This window comes from Ictidomys tridecemlineatus, chromosome 11 (assembly GCF_052094955.1).
Source record: "Ictidomys tridecemlineatus isolate mIctTri1 chromosome 11, mIctTri1.hap1, whole genome shotgun sequence".
Taxonomy (NCBI): Eukaryota; Metazoa; Chordata; class Mammalia; order Rodentia; family Sciuridae; genus Ictidomys; species Ictidomys tridecemlineatus.
The window spans coordinates 67348525-67371123 of record NC_135487.1 but is presented as its reverse complement, the minus strand read 5'-3'; the positions used below and the strand labels follow the sequence as shown (position 1 = coordinate 67371123).

The 22599-nt window shown below is 33.4% G+C and overlaps 1 protein-coding gene across 11 annotated transcripts in view; it reads left to right on the top strand.

The window, feature by feature from the left end:
• Ttll7 (tubulin tyrosine ligase like 7) overlaps window positions 1–22599 on the top strand; it is a 145251-nt gene that overhangs the window by 9435 nt on the left and 113217 nt on the right. For 3 of the 11 annotated variants that reach the window (XM_078026603.1, XM_078026601.1, XM_078026599.1), the window contains exon 2: window positions 10771–10905. The exons of 7 other annotated variants lie outside the window; for them this stretch is intronic. The gene's annotated coding sequence lies outside the window, so the exon portion shown is untranslated. Of the gene's footprint in view, window positions 1–9821; window positions 9850–10770; window positions 10906–22599 lie in introns of all 11 variants that reach the window. One more of the 11 variants, XM_078026602.1, reaches the window with a different exon arrangement.

The following is a 22599-nucleotide window of genomic DNA, read 5'->3' as shown; positions in this document are numbered from 1 at the left end:
TTTTGTTGTAATAATTTAACCAGATGTTAATAAGAATTGTGTGAAACCTATGCATCATTTTAAAGATAACTGACATCTTCACTATATTTATTCTTCCATGGCATATCTTTCCAGATATTTAAGTCTTCTTTGGTGTCTTTCATCAACACGTTATAATTTTAATTATACATCTTGTACATGTTTTATTAGATTTATACATAAGTATTTAATTTTCTTTGGAGCAAATAATAGGGAAATTTAAATTTATGTTTCCATTTCTTTGTTAAAATGGGGAAATTCAGTTGATTTTGTATCTTGATCTTGTGTCATGCAGCTTTACTAGACTTGCTTTTTGGTTCTAGAGGTTTGAAGATCTTTTGAATTTTTCTTTAATGTATAGGATTATGTCATGTGTAAATACAAAGTTTTTTCTCTTTTTTATCTATATTCCTTTATCATTCTTGCCTTATTCCAACAACTAGAACTTCCAGTACTATGTAAATAAAAGTGATGAGAGTGCCTTATTCCCAAACTTAGAGGGAAATCATTTAGTCTTTCACTATTATTATGGTAATTTTTTTGTAGTTTTTTTTTGTACAGCCATGCTTCTTTATCTGTGGGGCCATCATTGTTCAGTTCAACCAGTCATGCACACATTTCCTTCTTGTCATTGCTTGCTGAACAGTATAGAATAATAGCTATTTACATATCATTTATGTTGTATTAAGTAGTAATCTAGAGATGGCTTAAAGAATATAGAGAATGTGTAGACCATACGCAAATACTATCTCATTTTATATAAGGGATTTGAACACCCAGAGATTTTGATACACATGGAGGATCTTGGAAATAGTCTTCCACATATATGGAGGAACTAAAATTGTACATGATTTTTCTGGGGTCAAGCAAATTCCCCTCCATTTTTAGTACCCTGGGTCTTTTGGTCCTATATGGTTGTTGAATTGCATCAAGTACTTTGTCTATGCCAATTAATATGGGTATATACATTTTTTTCTTCCCTAGTCTGTTGATACAATGGATTACATTACTTGATTTTGGACTATCAAATCAGCCTCATACACATGAAACAAAATTTAATTCATCACGACTACACACTCACATTATTTACATACATACATCTGTATACACATATGAACACACATTGTTGGATTCAGTTTGCAAAACTTTGATAAAGATTTTGCATCTAAATTCATGAGAATTAATGGTCTATAGTTTCTAATGGTTATAGTTTCCTTTTTGTTGTGCTTTCTTTGGCTTTGGTTGTTCCCTTCTCTCTCATGTTCTGAAAAAGGTTGTTAAAAATTGGTGTAAATTATTTGAGTGTTTGACAGAATTCTCCAATGATACTATCTTGGACTGAGGTATTTCCTTTTCAGGAGTTTTTTTATGAAAAAAAATCAAAATTATTTCTCTACTAATTAAAGAACTATTCAAGTTATCTGTTTTTTTTGACTTACTGTTGGTAATTTGTGGTTTGTAAGGAATTGATATATTTCTTGTAAGTCGTTGAATTTAAGATTGTAAGGTTATTCATAGTTTTTCCTTATCTGTTTTCCCCTATTCTTTTATTGGCCATAGATTCTGTTGAGATATTCTGTTTTATTCTTGATATTGGTGACTTGTGTCTTATCTTTTAAAAAGATCTTTGTCAGTCTTTCTAAAGGTTTATTGATTTAACATTTTTTTGAAAATCTAGTTTTTGTGAGTTTCATTTTTATTTTCCTATTGTTTTCAAGTTCATTGAAGTATATACACACATATGCATCTATGTACATATATCTGTATTTTTTCTGCTTCTTAAAATAGGGACTTAGATTACTGATTTGTCATTGTTTCCTTTTGCTTATGTAAACATTTAGTGCTCCAAATTTTCCTCTTAACATGGTTTTGTCTTTATGTCACAAATTTTGGTGTATTGTGCTTTCATTTCAATTTTCAAAAAAAAAAATTTAAAAAATTTTCCTTTGAAGCTTCCTTTTTGGCCCGTGGACCATTGAGCAAAATTTCATTGTTTGTCTGCCCGTCTATCTGTCTACCTTTCTTTCTTCTATCTTCATACAGAGTCTTACTGTGTTGCTCAGATTGGTCTTAAACTCATTGGCTCAAGTGATCCTTCTACCTGACTCCTGAGTAGCTGAGACAATGGGCATGTGCCACCACATCTGAGAAAGCATATTAATTCCCAAGTGTTTAGAGATTTTGCTGTTATTTCTGCTGTTCATTTCTAGTTTAAGAAATGTATGTTCAGTCAGAGAACATACTCTGCATGGTTTAAGTTCTTTTAAACTTGCCTGTCCATGTTTTATGAACCACAGTGTAGTGCATGTTGGTGAAACTCTACAGGTTCTTCAAAGAATGTGTGTTTTATTTTTGAGTAGAGTGTTTTAATGTCAATCAGATGCTACTGGTTGATGGTGTTGCTCAGCTTTTCTGTATTCTTGCTGACCAATTTTGCCTAGTAGTACTATCAGTAGCTGAGAGTGGAGTGTTGAAGTTCTCACTACAAATGTAAATTTTAAAATATTTTTTCCAACTTTATCAGTTTTTGCTTTGTGTATTTTGAAATGTGTATGTTTGGTACATGCACATTTAGGATGACTTTATTTTCTTTGTTAATTGAGCTTTTTATTATTTTGTCATAGTCCTCCTGACCCTTAATAATTTTCTTTTTCTTTGAATTCTACTTTAGATGCTATAAATAAAGATACTTTTGCTTTATAAAATTCATGACTGCATGATATGTCTTTTTATATCTATTTATTTTCAACATACCTATGACATTATGTGTGAAATTGAGTTTTGTAGACAATATGGAGTTAGATTATATTTTTTAAGTTTACTTGTTAATCTCTCTTTTAACTGATGTATTTATACCAGTTTTATTTTAATAATTGATATGTCAAGTTCTCCCTTTACCTCTGATTTGTTTTGTGTATTTTCTGTTTCTTTTGTCTTTCTGTGGGAAAGAACATTTTAATGTTTTTTTAGAGTTGCATTTTTATTTATTTATTTTTTGTTATATCACTTTATATGGTTGTCTTGGTGGGTGCTCTAGATGTCTGTCCCAGCCTACTGTAGACAATAAGCCATGGTTTAGAAAACTGTACTTCCATTTAGGTTCTTTTACCCTCTCCACTTTAAATATAATAAGGTATTTCTTCTACATACATTGATTACTGTAACAGTCTTATATATTGCTTTTCCTACAAAAATGATTAAAGAATTTCATGAGGTTAGTGACAGGCTATTATGTGTACTTCTGTTTTTATCTTTTTTTGTTTTTTCTCTTTTCCCTTTTGAAGGTCCCACTCCTCTGTTATTGTTTGCTTTGCATTAGAAGGTTTTCTTAAGACATTCTTTCAAGTTAGGTGTGCTAGTAACACATTCTTAGTTTTCCAAATTCCTCTCTAGAATGCCTTTTCTATCTTCCATTGCTGAATGTTAGTTTTGCCAGATAGGGTAGATAGGGTTAATAAGTATTCTCTTTTAGCATCTGAAAAATGGGCGTCTGTTTCTGGCTTCTACAGTTTCAGATCAGAAATTTATTGTCATTTAGATTGTTGTTACCTTACGTATTATGTCAGTCATCTTACTGTTTTTAAGATTTTTTGTCTTAAGTTTCCATAAATATGATTTTGATGTGTATTGGTGTATGTTTGAGTTTATCCTATATGGGATTCTCTTAGTTTCTTAAATCTTTCTTAAATCTTTCTGTCTTTTGCCAAATTTAGGATTTTTCAACCACTATTTCTTTAAATGCTTTGTCACTCTTATATTCTTTCTCTTAATTACTAATAACATTAGGTTTTTTTTTTGTTATTATTCCTTAGATTTGGGAAACTTTCCCAGCCTGTTTTCTCTCTATTGTTGAGCTTGAATAAATTTCATTAACCTTTCTTAAGTTAAGAGGTTCTGTCCTTAGTCATTGCTACTTTACTATTGAGACCATTCAGCAAGTTTTTAATTTTAGCAGTTATATTTTTAAGCTCTATAGTTTCCATTTGATTCTTTTCCATCACTTTTATTTCATGGCTGAGATTTTGTTTTTTCATTTGTTTCAGGAAAATTGACTATTGAGGCAACTGAAAAAAAGAGTTGCTTTAAAATTCTAGTTAACTCCAGTATCTGATTATATTGAGATTATTCCAATGTGATGCTAATATCTTGATGTTGGCATCAGTTGATGGTCTGTTTTCATTCAGTTTATGATTTTCCTGGATTTTGGTGTGACAAATGAATTTTGATGGCACCCGGGGATAGTCTTGTTAGGAGACTCTCAGTCCTATTTAACTCTTAACTTTATTTAGCAGACAGTCACTTATTTAGGTCTGGAGGGTAGGTTCTGTCCTACCTTTTTGTGCTTTTCAGAGCCTTGGCAGTATTACTTTGGTCTGTTTCATTTTGTAGTGCTCCTGAGGCTTTTGCCTATCACCCTTTGCTGATGCTGTCTGTGGGGATGTGGTATAAGGCACTGCCCTGAACTGCCACTGGTGGGGAGACGGTGTGGGACTTGGGTCTCCTTATGTCTCTGGGTGGAGGAAGGAGAGACAAAAGTCTCTGCTGACACTGCCCAAGCTAGGGAATCATGCTGTCTGAATCACCTTCCTTGTGAATGGAGGTGTAAGTTCCTCTTTAGGTCTGTGTTAGACTTTCCTTTCCCAGTCTTTCCCAGTGAGAGAAGCCTTTTTTTTTTTTTTTTTTCCTGGAGGCCTGTTGGTGGTCATGGGTGGAGGATTCTGTGATGCTCTGTCCTGGGGAATATGTGAGATTCATAGAAAACCCAGGGAACTCAGCACATTATTGTTTCTCACATCCTGAAGTTCCCAAGGCTAGTCTGTCTCCTTACTTTCACCTTTCAGAGTCCTTTTATCGTTTTATGATGGATAATTTCCAGAGTAGTCAGTTGTGTATAAAAAGCAGGATCAGAAAAAAATTAAATCTATTACAGTTTGTTCTAGAGTCAGAGGACATGGTTTTTAATGTGCCATTTTACTCACAGCAAAGTATGCACGGAGCATTTCTGCTGTACATCAAAGTTTGATGGCTGTCTCAAGAAAAGCACTTGTGTGATGTTTTTAACTGCTTCTGAAATACCATATCATTTTTACTTGAAAGAAAAACTGACATAAAACAGTTTCTTTTTCAGACTTGAATGTTTGGCAGGCATTTTTCTTGAAAGTGAAATGAGCCTATTACATCAAGAAAAACCAGTATTTGTTGCAAATGATGAAATTTGTGTTTGCAAGAAAAAAATCAGAATTTTGGAAACTTTAATCCACCACTGTGAGCTTTTCTTCTTCCCAGTACCTAAATGTGTTTTTGATGAAATCATTTAGTATTTTTAAAATACTGTAAAGTGAAATGTATCAACCTTTGGAAGATCTGGATGGCTGAGTAAACCAATATTTTGCCATGATTAATGCACAATGTTGCAGAAGTACACACAGGTAAAACTTCCCTTTAAAGCATAATATAGACCACTGAATTTTTAAAAAGTTATTAATATTATTTTTCACTGACAAATCACAATCGAATATATTTTGAGGGTTCAATGTAATGTTTTGATATGTATATCTACTGTGGCCTGATTCAATTAAGTCAATTAATATATCCATCATGTCACTTACCTGTCATTTTTATTGTGAGATGTTTGAAATTTACTCTTTTAGTTATTTTGAGATATATGATACAGTTATGTGTTGCATAATGATGTTTCAGACAAAAATGATAAGGTTATAATGGAAGCGAGAAAGTTCTGTTGTCCAGTTTTTCTGTTCTATCTTTACATGTGTTCAACATGTAACTATTGTGTTACAATTGCCTACAGTAGTCAGTACATTAACTTGCTATACCTGTTTGTAGTATAGGAGCAATGGTCTATACTATATGGCCAAGATGTGTAGTAGGCTGTTACTACTAAGTACACTCTATGATGTTTGTACATTGACAAAATTGCCTAACAATGCATTTCTCAGAACATATCCCTGCTGTTAAGTATCACATGGCTATATTTTATTATAGATTACAGTCAGCTTCCCATGTAGTAAAGCTCAAAATCTTTGAGTCATAAATTTTGTGCCTTTTGACCTATAATTCAGCATGTTCATCCCCATTCCAGCCTTTGATAAGCGTCATTCTATTATTGTTATTATCATTTTGGTACTGAGGATTGAATTCATGAGTACTTAACCACTGAGCCATGTTCCCAGCCCTTTTTAGATATTTTATTTGTAGACAGGGTCTTGCTGAGTTGCTAAGTACCTTGCAAAGTTTCTAAGGCTGGTTTTGAACTCTCAATCCTCCTGCCTCAGTTTCCCGAACTGCTGGGATTACAGGCGTGCATCACTGTGCCTGGCATCATTCTACTTTTTATGAGTTCAACTTTATTAAATGTCATATGTAAATAAGATTATTCAATATTTATCTTTCTATGCCTGGCTTATTTCACTTAGCAAAATGTCCCCCAGATACATACACATTGTCACAAATGATGGAATCTCCCCTTTTAAAAGGGTGAATAGTATTCTATTGTGTCTCTCTCTCTGTCTCTCTCTCTCTCACACACACACACATACACACACACACGACCACATTTTCTTTACCTATTTCCTGTTCATTTGTTGGTAGAGACCTAGGTTGTTTTCATATCTTGGCTATTGTAAATAATGCTCCATCACAACAATGAACAACTCAGGAGCAAAGATATTCCTTCACCATAATGATTTCAGTTCCTCTGGCTATACATCTAGAAGTGTGACTACTGCTTTGTGTGCTACTTCTATTTTTAGTTATTTGAAGAACCTCCATATTATCTCCCATAATGGTCATATTAATTTATATTCCCACGAACAATGTACAAGAATTCCTTTTTCTTTACATCTTCCCTAGTACTTGGTACCTTTTGTCTTTTTGGTACTAGCCATTCTAACAGATATAAAGTGATATCTCACAGTGTTTTTTATGGGCATTTCCCTGGTAATTAGTGATGCTGATCAGTTTTTCATATATCTGCTCTCCATTTATTTGTATGTATTTTTTTGAGAAATGACTTTTCATTCTTTCCCCATCTTTTCATCAGATTATTTGCCTTCTTGCTGTTGAGTTTTTTTGAATTCTTTCTTTATTTTGGCTATTAACCCCTTATCAGATGGGTAGTTTGCAAATATTTTCTCCTATTCTGTTGTCTCTTCACTCTGTTAATTGTTTACTTTTCTATACACAGAAGCTTTTTAATTTGATGCCATTCAGTTTTTGCTATTGTTGCCAGTGCTTTGGGAATCATGTCCAAAAATTGATTGCCCAAGCTAGTGTCAAGAAGCTGTTCCCCTGTTTCCCCCGCCCCGTTTTCTTCTTGCAGTTTTACAGTATCAGTTCTTATGTTTAAGTTGTTAATCCATTTTGAGTTCATTTTTGTAAATGAAATAAGGTTCTAATTTCATTCTTCCACATGTGGATATCTGGTTTTCCAGTATCATTTGCTGTGGTTGGAATGTGATTTGTCACTTGCAGAACTCATGTTGAAATTTGATTGTCATTGTGATGGTATTGGGAGGTGGGCCCTTTAAGAGGTAATTGGGTCTTGAATGCTCAACTCTCATAAATGGATGGTCCATTCATGAATTTATGGATTCATGGATAAATGGGTTACTGCAGAAATGTTATATAAAAGCCAGCCTTTCTTTGGCTTGCTGGTTCTATCTCCTCATGTGGTGCCCTTCACCATGTTATGATGCAGCAAGAAGCCCTTCCTGGATGCCAGGGCCATACTGTTAGACTTACAGTCTTAACCATGAGGTAAATAAAGTTTTATTCTTTATAAATTATTAGGTTTCAAGTATTTTATTATAGCAACAGAAAATGAACTAAGACACCATTTATTAGAGTGACTGGCCTTTTTTCATGGTATGTTCTTATGCCTTTGTCAAAAATCAGTTGAATATAAATGTGTGGGTTTGTTTCTGGGTTCTCTATACTTTTCTATTGTTCAATGTGTCTCTTTTTATGTCATTACCATACTGCTTTCACAATAATTGCTTTATAAAATGTTTTGAAATTAGGGAGTGTGTTGTCTCCAATGTTGTTCAATGCTCAAGAGTGTTTTAGATATTTGTGCATTTGATGTAACAGAAAACAAAAGATTCACTAATATAATTTTAGATTTCACTCCTCCTCTTTGTAACTGCCTATCTCCCTAATGTCAGATTTTCTCATATTATCTAACCAGAACAATTTAGATTGAATGTGGAAGCACATGTAAGAATACAGCTGTCCTGTGTGAATAGTCAAGAGATTTGACAAAGTGTGAAACAATTTCCCTGTTCTCCTTTTTTTTTGTTTTGAAATTTATAGTTCTTTTTAAATAAATGTTTTGTTTTTATTAATATTAAAAATGAATAAATATTTTAACTATCACTTTTAATTTCTAAGAGGGTAGGTAATGAAGGTGTAAACCATAAAACTCAATAATTTTTAAGAGTGTAAAGGGTTCCTAAATCAAAAAGTTTGAGAATCATAGCCTAAGACAGCCAAGATAAGAGGAAAAGGGCCAGAGGTGTAGGCATGTGGCATCTCACATTTGCCTAATGAAGAGCTCTTATCTCACTGGGTTGTGCCATATGCTTGTTTTTTTCTCTCTAATATTTGCATTTCCATAAAAGATGCTTTTTCCTCCATATTGAATCATCGATATACATTTGTCTATCTGAAAATAAAGGTAGTAAACAGAACCCTACAATGTAATCTTTTTTTTTTATTATTAGTTGCTCTTCACAACTAAATCCCTCAAAACTATCTCTGTTCTGATTTATTGTAATCAATACAACATGTAAAACACAACTGTGTCTTAATTATGAACCATAACAGAATAATAATTTTGGTTCAATGGTGACTCACCCAAGATAAAGTAATTAGAAAGTTTTACCAAGAACTGACTCAAAGATGATACAAAATATCTGAGTTACTTCTTAAAAAAATTGATTAGTGTAAATGACTTTTGTACTTTTCCTCAGTACTTTATCAAGGTATAAAAGTATAGTAAAACATGCATCTGATTCTTTACAAGATTTTGACAAATAGCTTTCAAAGTTGCAAGTGGTTTGTGATAGTATGCACATGCAAGATGAGAGCAAATTGAGAATAGCAGTTTAAAAAAATAAATCGAAGTGATCTTGGGGAGAGATAAGTTGACAGAATTCATGCTCTGAAATCCTATGTATTTATTAGAATGAGGGCACTCATTTAATTCTTAGTTCTTTAACTTCCAGGTAAAGAAGGAAGTCAAAAGTTTAAGGATTACTTAAAAAACTGATCCATAAGAAACAAATTGATTTTTCAAGAACAAGAAGTTTGTCTCTGTATTGAATCAAGAGTAGAATTTCTGCTATTGTTTCTTTTAAAGTGGACTTAGTATAGTGTAATTCACAATGTACTCAACATCCTTACAGTGAAATCTAACAGCATTCCATTTAGGCTGTTTCTTTAATGTCCTTCAATATGGGCCCATGACATGGCTCCATATCATCCAGGAAAGTAACTTCTCAAGGTCTTATTAGTTTCCTTTCTTTCTTTTATTAAATTTTTTTTTGTAGTTGTATATGAACAGTGCGCCTTTATTTTATTTGTTTATTTTTATGTGGAGCTAAGGATCAAACCCAGTGCCTCACATATGTTCGGCAAGTACTCTGCCACTGAGCTACAGCCCCAGCCCTATTAGTTTCCTTTCTAATATGATAATAATATTTACCCTTCAAGCATTTTGACATAGTAAAGATAATATAGTGAGTGCTCAATAAATTATAATTATTGTTCTTTTGTTACAGTAGCTGTGACAGGCAATGTGATATGATCCAGGTATGGAGTTTTCTGGTGACCTTATGTCAGAAATGGATGTTGCAATGTCCACAAAATGAAGGTCTTGCATTTTTTTAAAGGAAATATTTTATACATAACATAGTACATTTCTTAGCTGAAAAAAATTGAGGGCTAGTATAAAGTTTTACTGCCTAAAAATTGCCTGCTATTATTTGTATCCAAATGAAGAATCACATGATTTGAGTGTTATTTAAGAAATAGGGGTCTTTCAAATATATGTATTTGAATAGAAAGTCATAGCACCTTAAGTAGGCTAAAGAAATGACTGTAGAGAGGTTTGAAAATTTCCTCCAAAATAACTTTGGGTTTGTTCTAACACAACAGAAGAGCTGATGACAGAAATTCCAGACTTGTGACATGAACTGTAACTCCAGATACCTATCTCAGCTAGCACAGTTTTATGTACAAATAAAACAGGCAAGACTACTGTCACTGGTAATCCTTTTAGAGGAAAGAGTAATTTTTTTTTCTTTAGACCACAGTGTTTTCTTCTGGAGTGTTCTTTCAACTATCAGTCAAGTCTCTATCAAAGGAAAGAAAAAACAAGTTTATTAGGGTTAGGTAAATTCTCAGTCAGTGAAGTCTGAGTTAGGGCCTGGACTATATAAACTTTTCAATTTAAACAGAGGAGTAGATTAGATTGTAGTAATTGCACAAGCATTCCACAGGGATGTCTTGCTTTGTTAGTGGTCTTTTAAAGTCAGCTATCAGAGGAACCTATCAGGATTTTGATGTTTTAAATATTTGGAGTCTTTGTTAAGAGTAGGATTTTCTTTCATTATTAATCCCCTGAGAATTTTACTTTAGCAAATTGTGCAGTTGCCACACATTTTCAAAATCATTTAAAGCCACCTTGGGTTATCTACAGAGGACTAACCAAGATTTATCCTGTGTCTGCAGACCGCTGAAGCTAGAGCTGATCTCCCCTGTCTCCACGGGGAGGGCCCGCAGGAGAAAGGCCCAGGTTCTTCCTGCCTGAACCAATCCAGTGGGAAGATCTTGGTCATAAGAATTTGAGTCCACTAGGTTCTTTAGGTATGTGTTGAACTAATCAATAAATTAAGACTCAAACATATATCCCAGTCTCCAATAGTGTTGTATTTCATATTAGAAATTTTCATTTCGATAACTGTTAGATTGGAATTTCGGGGTTTTAAATAAAGCTCTCCTATCATTCTCATTTATTTCTTCTTTTCCAAATACCAAGGTACTTCTTATTTTATTTGGAAGCCCTTGTGACATATTTTGGTTTAAACTGGTTCTTAAAAAATCAGTTATAAAGAGGTAAAATATTAAAATATCAATCTTATTTTCATGATTGAGATTTATAATTTCTCATAGGAAAACTGGATGAGTCTGTGTGTGTGTGTGTGTGTGTGTGTGTGTGTGTGTGTGTGTGTTTATGTGTGTGTGTGAGAGAGAGAGAGAGAGAGAGAGAGAGAGAGAGAGAGAGAGAGGGAGAGAGAGAAAGAGAGAATATGTGTGTGTGAATGTGTGTGTGTGTGTACATTTTCTTTATTACCCACCACTTGATGGACACTTAGGTGGTTTCTGTTCTTGGTCATTGTGAATAGTGCTATAGGAACATGGGAGTGCAGGTGTCTGACACACTAATTTCATTTCTTAATTTACATTCCCACCAACAGTCTGCAAGCATTCTTCTCTTTTCTCCACATCCTTATCGGCACTTGTTATCTTTACTCTTTTTGATATAAGCCATTTTTACTGGAGTGAGGTGATACTTCGTGGTTTAGATGAACTATACTTGATTTTTGACATAGACTATTTCTTCTCTATAATATGTGGAATCATGAGCATACCATTCTAGAGAGTGATTAGGAAGGGTAATCCTCCTTTTTTTTAAGTGACTATAATTTACCCATTTCATTTGCATTTGGGATGGAGTTTTGGTTAAGGATATCTTTGTTAGGCTCTATCCTCTGCTTGTATTTATTTATTTATTTATTTATTTTAATCTGTGAGCAGTCAGCTAAATGCACTGAAAAGCTGAGAAAGAAAAGTCTTGTGGGTTCATGCACAGGCACATTGGTATCTCAATCTCTCTTTCTGCCTGGTGTCTGCATCATTTTTTATGATCTGTTGAAGAGTGGCTTCAGAGTCCATAATGGATGTAAGATGATTATTTTTACTCTGTGATTTTTGGTTATATATTAAGTAGGTAAGATAAATGTTATATAAAATCTAATGGACTAAATGAGGAGAACAGGAAATGCATTGGTATAGACTTCTTGCAGGGAACAATATCTAAATGACAATCTAAACTTTTAGTGAAATAGTCACATAACTCTTGTAAATGGAATTGAGCAAATAAGAAAAACATGGCTCTATTCTAAAAACATACCTAAATCATCTATCATGGAATCAGATTTTTGGCTTTGAAAGGTTTTTTTCTTTTTTTAATTTACTTTTTAGTTGTAGTTGGACACATTACCTTCATTTTATTTATTTTTGTGTGGTGCTGAGGATTGAACCCAGGGACTCATATGTGCTAGGTGAGCACTCTACCACTGAGCCACAACCTCAGCTGGGCTTTGAATGTTTTTACATTTATGTTGTCCCATTTCTAACTTTTTTTTTTTTTTTGGCTAGAAAAGGCAAATTGAAATTCAGACAGCAAGCTATGATTTGTCCACTCCTAGTTTTTCTATCTGTGCTCTAAGAGGAAATATTTGGCTTATAGCCAATTCTCTACCTTCTTTGGACATCATCCAGCTATGGGTGCTGTAGTCTGTCTCTTCCTGAGATAAATTGGCAGCCCTGCTTACCAGTCAGTTCCAGCCATGCTGGCTTTTGCTTCTAACAGCTAAGTCTGATAGTGTTATGTGAAGCTGTATAAAATAGAAGATCCTGATCTGGGCCAGAAATTTAAAGGAAAAAAGTGCTAAATAATTTTTCCCTTTTGTTTTGAGATTTCATGATGTTTGAATATAGAGAGTTTGAAGTTTAATTTCTCAGAAAGAGTGGCAGAATTTTTTCTGTGGATTCCTAAAATAGATTTTTATGGAGCAATGTCTGTGCTCTCTGGAATTCCCTCAAGCTTAATTCCCATTTCTGTCCTATAGTAATTTTAAACTTTTTATTTTTTGAGGCAGGGTCTTGCTAAGTTGCATAGGGGCTTGCTGAGTTGCTCAGGCTGATCTTGGACTTGAAATCCTCTTGCCTTAACCTCCTGAGTTGCTGGAATTACAGGCATGTGTCACCATGGCTTTAATCCTTTTTAAAAAATTATATATTATACTAATTGGTACTTACTAGATGTAGTCAATAATATTTCTTAAATGTCTTAATTATTTAGGTCATTGTGATACATAAGACTTTCTGCTTGTCAGGGATATAAGGTATAAAGTCATATATATATATAATATATGCATATTTATTGAAAATTTTTTTGAATTATGAAAACATCCCAATATTTCATCTTAAGTTGAGAAATGGGAGACATGATAAAATGACTTTATTGATATGACCAAAGATAATGAAAAGAGTTTGATGGAGCTAAGAAGTGAAAATCAAGAATGTAGTTAGTATTTGGTGTTTTTATGAAATTCTTTTTCCATTACAATTCATAGCATAGAAGAAACCATAACTTATTTGGTGTATTTTACTTTTAATTGTTCAATAAATGCCTGTTAAATTAAAAGCAAGTAGAGAAAAATGAATTAGAAAAGTCTTTTTTATATTAAAGTGGGTAAGAGTATATAGTATGGAGAGCTGATCTACTTAATTAAAAAACAAAATCTGCTATGTTAAGCTCTGTGCTTTATTCATATTGCTCAGAATGATACTGCCCTTTCCAATAAAAATTCAAAAGCAAATACTTAAAATATAAGACATAATGTGGTAAGCATTGTAACAGTGGGAATGAACTTGTGTTAGCTTTTCATTGTTATGATCAAAACACCTGACAAGAACAACTTGAAGGAGGAAAGATTTATTTTGGATACAAATTAGTAGGTAGAGATTAGAATATAAAGAGAAGCCCCTTTGGTATCCAGTATGTAGATTTGCATAGGAACTATTTGATTCCTTCTCTGCAGGGTTTCAAGATGGTAGGAAACACTAATGACAGTGGCAAATTTGCCATTCAAAAGCCAACATGGTATAGAGCAAAGAAAATTTAGAGAGTTGACAGACTTGTCTAATTCTTTAACAAGTCATTGAATCTTTTTGAGTCTCAGTTTTCTCATCTGTAAAATGGAATCAATAAAGCAATTTATGAGGACAAAATGAAATAACTATCTAAACAGTGGTTCTCAAACTTGCCTGCACATTTAAATCACGCAGGGAGCTTTACTAAGCTCTTACACCCAGGCTGCAATCCAGACAATTATCTCAGAAAGTTTGTGGCTGGGACCACCACATCAGTATTTTTAAAAAGTTCATTTAGTTTAGTCTATGTTGAAATGCTTGGTCATAAAGCCTAGAGTGAAATGTGTGTAACATGGTAGGCACTTGATACACATCTAGTTCCCTGAAACACACACAAATGACAGCCTTTAAGAGTGCTTAGTATATCATGTAGAAAATGCATTTGCTTTGTTTTTACTATTGTTCTGTCAGATGATGGAATAACACAGGACTGAGATAAAAAGAGAGAAACTGCTTATTAGAGAGGAGAATGGCTACTTTTATTTTCAGACGCTATCAGTGTAGTTATTTCAATGAATTATAATTATTTCAAAGACAGAAAACTTAAAAATATTTTAATTAAAATTTAAACCTTAATGGCTCACAGTTGGGGATAACCTTAATTTGATACAGAGAGATACTTGAAACATATAACAATCTTAATTTTAGCAAAGATATATTCATATTATATAGATCATGTCTACATAATAAGTGTTCTACACAATATGCAGACATGTAGATGTATTTTTTCTTTATAACAGTTGGTCGACTTCTAGTATTTGGGTGAAATATCGAAACTAGAGTTGAATCTTATAAAGACTGACATGTATTGTTAATATGATAATTTGCCTCTTGGTTTCTTTCTTTTTTATTTTATTTTATTTTTTAATTTTTATTTATTTTTTTATTGTTAGTTGTTCAAAACATTACATAGTTCTTGATATATCATATTTCACACTTTGATTCAAGTGGGTTATGAACTCCCATTTTTACCCCATATACAGATTGCAGAATCACATCAGTTACACTTCCATTGATTTACATATTGACATACTCAGAGGACAGGAAAGGCAGCAGAATACAACAGACATGCCTTTTGGTTTCATGCTGCTGTCATCATTATCAAATTATCTCCTCTGACCTTGGAACCTGAGTCTCTGAGTATAGATACTTCTGTTAGCCACCAAAATCTATTAGGCTAACATCATGAAGACAAGAACATATTTTATGTGTTTATTAACATGATCTATATTTTCCATTATATCAAATAGAATATTTAGCAGTCTGCTTGTATACTTTTTTAAAATTATTGTTTGTTTTGACTTTGATCTTAGAAAGGTCATTTATTTATTGGAATTACTTTTTCAGTATGATTTTTTTCCCATAATAACTACTTTGAAAAGAACATCTAGAATAATACTTATTTGAAATATTCATTTAAGAAAGAACTTACTTATTCTTCTCATAGTCTTTACTGTTGCTAATTTTCAGCAATCATATATGTTCCTTACATTAGGTGCACATTCAGACAACAAAACAAACATTTTTCCCATTTCCAGAAAATTGATATATAAATTGGTATATTAATTTTGCTTAGGTGAAATGCACATTTGTTTTCTTTTACTTTTGTGGTTTTTAGATCAACATGTTCAATTATTAGAACATTTGTAGACTACTTATATCCTCAAATTTAAGTGAGTTAATGCATGTAAAATTCTTTAAATAATACCTGGCACAAATATTTAATAAGTATTTGTTATTGTCTGCTGTAAGGGGTTTTTAGAAAACTGAATAATATAAAAGTACATTATAACAGAGCCAGATACTTGCAAAATAAATTAGAGAATTTAAAATTTTATGACTGAGTATAAAAGTTTATACTTCTGCTTTCTAGTGTTTACCTCCTGAAAAGGAAATGCTTGACACACCAATAGGTGTCTTGTATTCAGAGTTGAAATTAAGATTGAAGTTTCTGGTTCCAGGAAGGAAAAATAGCATTTGGAGGCTTAACTAATTTTGTTAAAAAACCCTGATATTAAGGATATTAAGAAAATTGAAGAATTATAAGCCTAGGGAAATGCCCAATTTGTTGTTTCCATAGCTTTCCAATATGACAAAACCCAAACTCGTAATAATCCACTTGGATTGAATTACAGAATTTGTGAGAAGTATCCAAACCAAAGTTGAATCTTATGAAGACTGACATGTATGAGTATGATCATCTTCCTTGTGGTTCTACGCTTTGGTCATTATCAAATTACCTCTTCTGACACTGTGGAACCTTAAGAGTCCCTTGTGATTGACAGTTGAAATCTAGAACCTATCATGGATAGATTTTGGGACAGTATTACCAGATGCTATATGATTTATTTAGGATTAATGATTAAACATATTTCATAGAAGGTAATGAGTTCATACATTCCTATGTGACTAAGAAAACCGACTTGATTTTGCCAAGCAGAAAAATGTAACTCCAGTCCCTCTCTCTAATCTTCCATCTGCTTTCTTCCCTTACTATATTTTTTCTTCCTCCTTCCATTTATTTTTGAAGAACATTATTTTTAACTACATTCTTTTGAAAAATGTTCACATATAAACAGGGAAATATATTTTCCATTCTGTATTACCTTTCTTTGAAGAGCTTGAGATGTGTTAAAATGATGTTAATGGAAAAATAAGTAATGACATTGTTGGTCATGATCATATAATTGTGTTTTTAAAGGTGCTGTGTTGTGCCTTCTAATCATCTTTATTGACATCTGAAAAGAAGGTAGTGCATGTAGGGTTAGCTCACTGTGGAGGTTAGTCACGATAGGGTTGTTGAATCTGAACCTGGAAAACAGTATAGGGATGAATTTGAAGCTTCGCTTCAGCAAGGTGGACGGATCAAAAAAAGTTTGTTTTTTTAAAGTAATGAACTGATGTTGGAATTTCATCCTCTAGGTAGTTAGGTAAGTCAGCAAAATTCTTTAATCTCAGTTTCTTCATTGTTAAATGAAGAAAATAAATCTTTATTGATTTTTCAGTGTTGTGAAGAAAGCAGGGATTAAGAATATGAATGCCAAACTAAAACTGTTTTTGCTTAAGTAGCAGGATACCAGTCCTATCACTTACAGCAGTGTATCTTCATCTTTTCATCTTCAAAATGGGAATGATAGTAGTACCAATTTTTGAGGTTTTGCTAGGTATTATATAAGATAACTTATATAATGCTTAACACAGTGTTTTAATGGAGATCAAATATTCATTCATTCATTCAAGAAATGTTTATTGAATGCCTGTTATGTCCTAGATACTTTTATAGGTGCTTAGGATATGTGAGCAGAACCAAATAGTACTCTTCTTTGCAAGTTTATAGTCTAATGAGAGAGAATTAAACACACAATTACTATGCTAAATGTTGTAAAAGAAAGACACTTGAGGCTGTGAGAGTCTTGTGGGGGGGGGGAAGATGAACTGTAAGTAGGCAAAGGCTAAAGACAGGAAGGAGTGGATTCCAGGAAGAGGGAATAGAATGTGCAGAGTTCGTGTAGTAGGAATATATGGTGGGTGATTACCACACAGAGAGTGAAAGGGAAGGTGACTCAGGATCTGAATGGAAATACTGGAAGGCTAACAGGTATTTTGTTCTGTTGGGGCTTCCAACAGGGAGGCAGAACCTCTGAAAATGATTTGGAATAATCTGTTATAGGTACTTGGAAGATGGCTTCTGAGGACTGGTATCTCTGCATCTGGTGGTGAATCAGCAAGGCTAGCTATCATGAAGAACAGCTGGACATCAATTGAAACTCACTAGGATAAAACCAAAATCTGTATCAGACTCTTTGCAACCTTGACCATGTGGTTGACCTCCATGTGGAGCTGATGCTCTTTGCCAAGGAGCTGCATACATGCCTAACCTTGGGGGCCTGGGTTTGGAGGAGCCAAAGGAGAAGTGCTGGAAGGAGCCAGGGAAGTTGCAGAGTCAAGTGTTTTACTAAGCCAACAAAGGGAGCAAGCAGACCCATGCCAGTATATAGGAGCTATAAAGGGACCTTATATTAACTTTCAGAGCATAATGATACATACTTTAATTCTGCCTTTCAAAATCACATGCTAACTTATTTGTCTAACTCCATCTTGGAACCAGGCAGGGAAGGGAATTGTATGGAATATTATTAGCTTAACTGACAGCACCTTTCCTCAAAAGGTGTTTTTTTGGCTCTGATTAGGGTTTTGGTTTTCATGATGTGAACATTGAAAAGCCATCATAAACAGCTGAAGTGTGGAGGGGATGAGAAATGGGAGAGTAACATGGCAAGATTTATATTTTGCAATCCTGCATTCCATTTCAGAAAATGAATTGAAAGAGATTTGAGGGTGGAGATAAGTACTGTTAGGAAGTGAGTACAGTGGTCCAAGTGAGAGGTGATGGTGGCTAGGATTAGAGATACAGGCATAGAGGATGTGAACAAGTAACAGTGTGTCCCAGAGATATTCAGAGGGTAAAGAACACAGGATTTGGGATGAAATTGCTTAGAGTGGAGGGAGAAGAATACATTTTGAGTATTTGGTTGCTTTGAGAATATCCAGATGGAAGCGTTTAGTAGACAGTATAATACTGATATCAGTCATTGTTACAGGAGTAGAAGCGGCAGTAACAGAGCAGTTTGTTTATATTATTATCATTGACTTATTTTTCAGAGACATAATACTATTTTAATTTTATGGGTACTCAGTACTCTGATTATTCCCTGGCATAGAAAGGGCTAGCTTTTTATATCCCTCCTTTATTCTTTCACTAAATCTTTGCATAAATATACATTTTTTTACTCTTTTCTCTATGTCTGTTAATTCTATTTCCTTCCAGTTCCTAGATGGTCCTCTTGACTTAGTTTGGGGGTCAGCACACTTTTTCTCTATAACATCAGTTAATTTCTTTTACAACTATTGAACTCTTATCTTTTTTAGGGCAAAAGCACATATGGACAATATACATTAACAAATTGGGCTGGCTGTTCAGTAAGTCTTCCTGTTCTCTTCACTGTGTAGGTTTTCTGGTACAAATACTGTACCTACTTGACTCCTTTTAAATTTATTTATTCATTTTATTTAATTGATTTTAATTCAGTAAATCTTTATTTACAGAATAGGCATGAGGTGAATTTGTCCTATGAGTGGTAGTTAGACCCTTGTGCCTAGCCCATTATGTGCTTCACTTTTGTTTTATTTTTAATTACCTTCAACCTACTGGCTCTCAAATATGTTCAAGTTTTTTTTTTTTCTAACGTCTATACCTTCCCCTTACTGCTCTCCCAAGAAACTTTCATTTAGACCTTCTTTTGCCAAAATTATATATCATCTTCTTTCCTCTCACTTCTTGAAGGTTATCTCTTCCCATCTAGTTATATTAGTAATTCTGATTTGTCCTATTGCTGCCTCAAAACTAATCATGAACTTTTCTAAATAAAATGACTTCCCTTTTTTCATCTTTCTCTTTGTGGTTGCCCAAGATGTGCCTTTTGGAAACTTTGTTCTGCCCTTGACTGCTGTAACCTTGGAGTGTGCCCTCATTCTCTTCCTCTCTCTGATGGCTGTAGATCACTACCTTTTAAATACTTCAGGGACAACATATTTAGAATAAACTGCACAGATTTTAAGAGTCCAGCTTAGCTATACCCAGATCAAATTATAGAACCTCTCCAGCAACCCAGAAGTCTCCTTCACGACTCTTCCCATCAATTATCCTGATCCTTCCATCCCCCACCACATTTCTTTTCCTTTTTCCTCTTTAACTTCTATATATGAGAGAAAGCATACCACCCTTTGGCTTATTTCATTTAACATAATGATCTCAAGTTCCACCCATTTGCCTGCACATGACATCATGTCATTTTTCTTTATGACTGAATAAAACTTTATTGAATATATATACACCACATTTTCTTTATTCATTCGTCTGCTTGTGAGTACCCAGGCTGATTCCATAGTTTGGCTGTTACGAATTGTGCTAAAGCGGTAGGCTTTATTAAACACTCTTTACTGGCTGCCTTCCCTTCCCTCTGATGAGTTTCTGGTTCTGTACCAGTGTTTCCTGCACTTTACAAAACTACTTATATTTGAATCCTCATATCAAGGTTTGTTCCTGGAGAAGCTGAACTAAGACAGATTTCTTGAGTAATGCCCACAGCGACTTGACTTGTAAATATCCTCTAATTTTCAGCTCATTCCTGGAGTGACCACTTGGACATATCAAATAATGACATTTCCAAATAAAATCAGAACTTGAAAAATGAAGTGCTTCTGCATTGATTATGAAGAGAAGATATCTAAGATTTTGTTACTATGCTTTCTTTCTATTTATTTCTGAAGGAAAAATCTTTTAAATGATTCAGTATGTACTGAGTGTTCCTAATTCTCTCTGACTTGGGTGTGAATAGCACCTCATACAAATATAACTTATATTGTAGCTCACTGTTAGTTATTTTTACATGATGATCTCAGCCTTGGCTTGGATTCCTGGAATATGGGATCAGTTATTTTATATTTTGATTTACCCTAGAAGTATTAACTTCAGAGGTGGTTTAAGAAATATTCAAGTACTGAAATAAAGACAAAATGTTGTAATTCACATATATAATCCTGTGTGCTACTGGGAATGGCCAAATTTATAGATTATTTTAAGAGGTTTTGTGAATATTATATGTTAACATTCATCCTGACATATCATTTATAATTGATTTTATTCTTATATTTGCTTTAAAATATTAAGAGCTTTTAAAAAACAAATTGAATTTGATATGAGGAGTAGATAAGCAAGAAATATAATATACCAGTTTTTCCCCTGGCTAGGTTATAGTAAATATATAAAGATTTGAAAAAGAAATATAGTAGTTTAGACACATTTGTGTAGTTGTAATAAGATAAAAAATCTTTTTTTGACATTATTCATTCATGGTAAAACAAATATTATTTCATTTAGTATAAATCCTTACTCAAATAATTATGTCCTTTCTATGCCAGGAAAATCTCTTCATAGTCACTTTTAAAGACAATATCATATTCTGCTGTTTGTCCATAACTTCACTATTTAATTTCTTTTTTTTTTTTTCTTTTTTTTTTCTTTTTTTTATTGGTTGTTCATAACATTACAAAGCTCTTGACATATCATATTTCATACATTAGATTGAAAAGTGGGTTATGAACTCCCAATTTTACCCCAAATGCAGATTGCAGAATCACATCGGTTATACATCCACAGTTTTACATAATGCCCAATTAGTAATTGTTGTATTCTGCTACCTTTCCTATCCCGTACTATCCCCCCTCCCCTCCCCTCCCTTCTTCTCTCTCTACCCCATACTATTTAATTTCTTTATTGTATACATTTCGATTGTTTTCAGTTAGCAATATTTCTAAACAATGTCTTGCCATTGTTCACAAACTGCCTCAGTATTTTGGATATTATTAGAATTGGTTTCTAGAAGTGGAATTATCAAATTAAGAGCATAGCTACAGAACACATTTTAGGCTTTTGCTAATGCTTTCCAGAAGGTTTGCTTTAGTGATGGTCCAGAGAGAAAAGTTCCTATTTTTTATTTTTCCACATTTAAAAAAATTTTTAATTCTAATTTGTTATATATGACAACATTACAATTCATATACATATAGAGCACAATTTTTCATATCTCTGGTTGTATACAAAGTAGAGTTGCGCCATTCATGTCTTCATACATGTACTTAGGCTAATGATGTCCATCCATCTCATTCCACCTACCCCCATGCCCCCACCTTTCCCCTCCCGGCCCTTTGCTCTATCTAGAGTTCCTCTAATCCTCCCATACCCCACCCCCTACCGCATTATGAATCAGCATCCTTATATCAGAGAAAATATTTGGCATTTGGTTTTTTGGAATTGGCTAACTTCCCTTAGCATTATATTCTCCAACTCCATCCATTTACCTGCAAATGACATGATTTTATTTTCTTTTAATGCTGAATAGTATTCCATTGTGTGTGTGTGTATCAAATTATATATATATATATATATATATTTATATGTATATATATATATATATCAATCACATTTTCTTTATCCATTCATAAACTGAAGGGGATCTAGGTTGGTTCCACAGTTTAGCTATTGTGAATTGTGCAGCTATAAACATTAATATGGCTGTGTTTCTGAGGAATGCTGTTTTTAAGTCCTTTGGGTATATACTGAGGAGTGGGATAGCTGGGTCAATGGTGGTTCCAGTCCCAGTTTTTCAAGGAATCTCCATACTGCTTTCCATATTGGCTGCACCAATTTGTAGTCCCACCAGCAGTGTATGAGTGTTCCTTTTTCCCCACATCCTTGCCAACACTTATTGTTGTTTATATTCTTAATAGCTGCCATTCTGACTGGAGTGAGATGAAATCATAGTTTTGATTTGCATTTCTCTAATTGCTAGAGATGTTGAACACTTTTTCATATATTTGTTGATTGATTGTATATCATCTTATGAGAAGTGTCTCTTCAGTTCCTTGGCCCATTTATTTATTGGGTTATTTATTTGGTGCTTAGCTTTTTGAGTTCTTTATATACCCTAGAGATTAGTG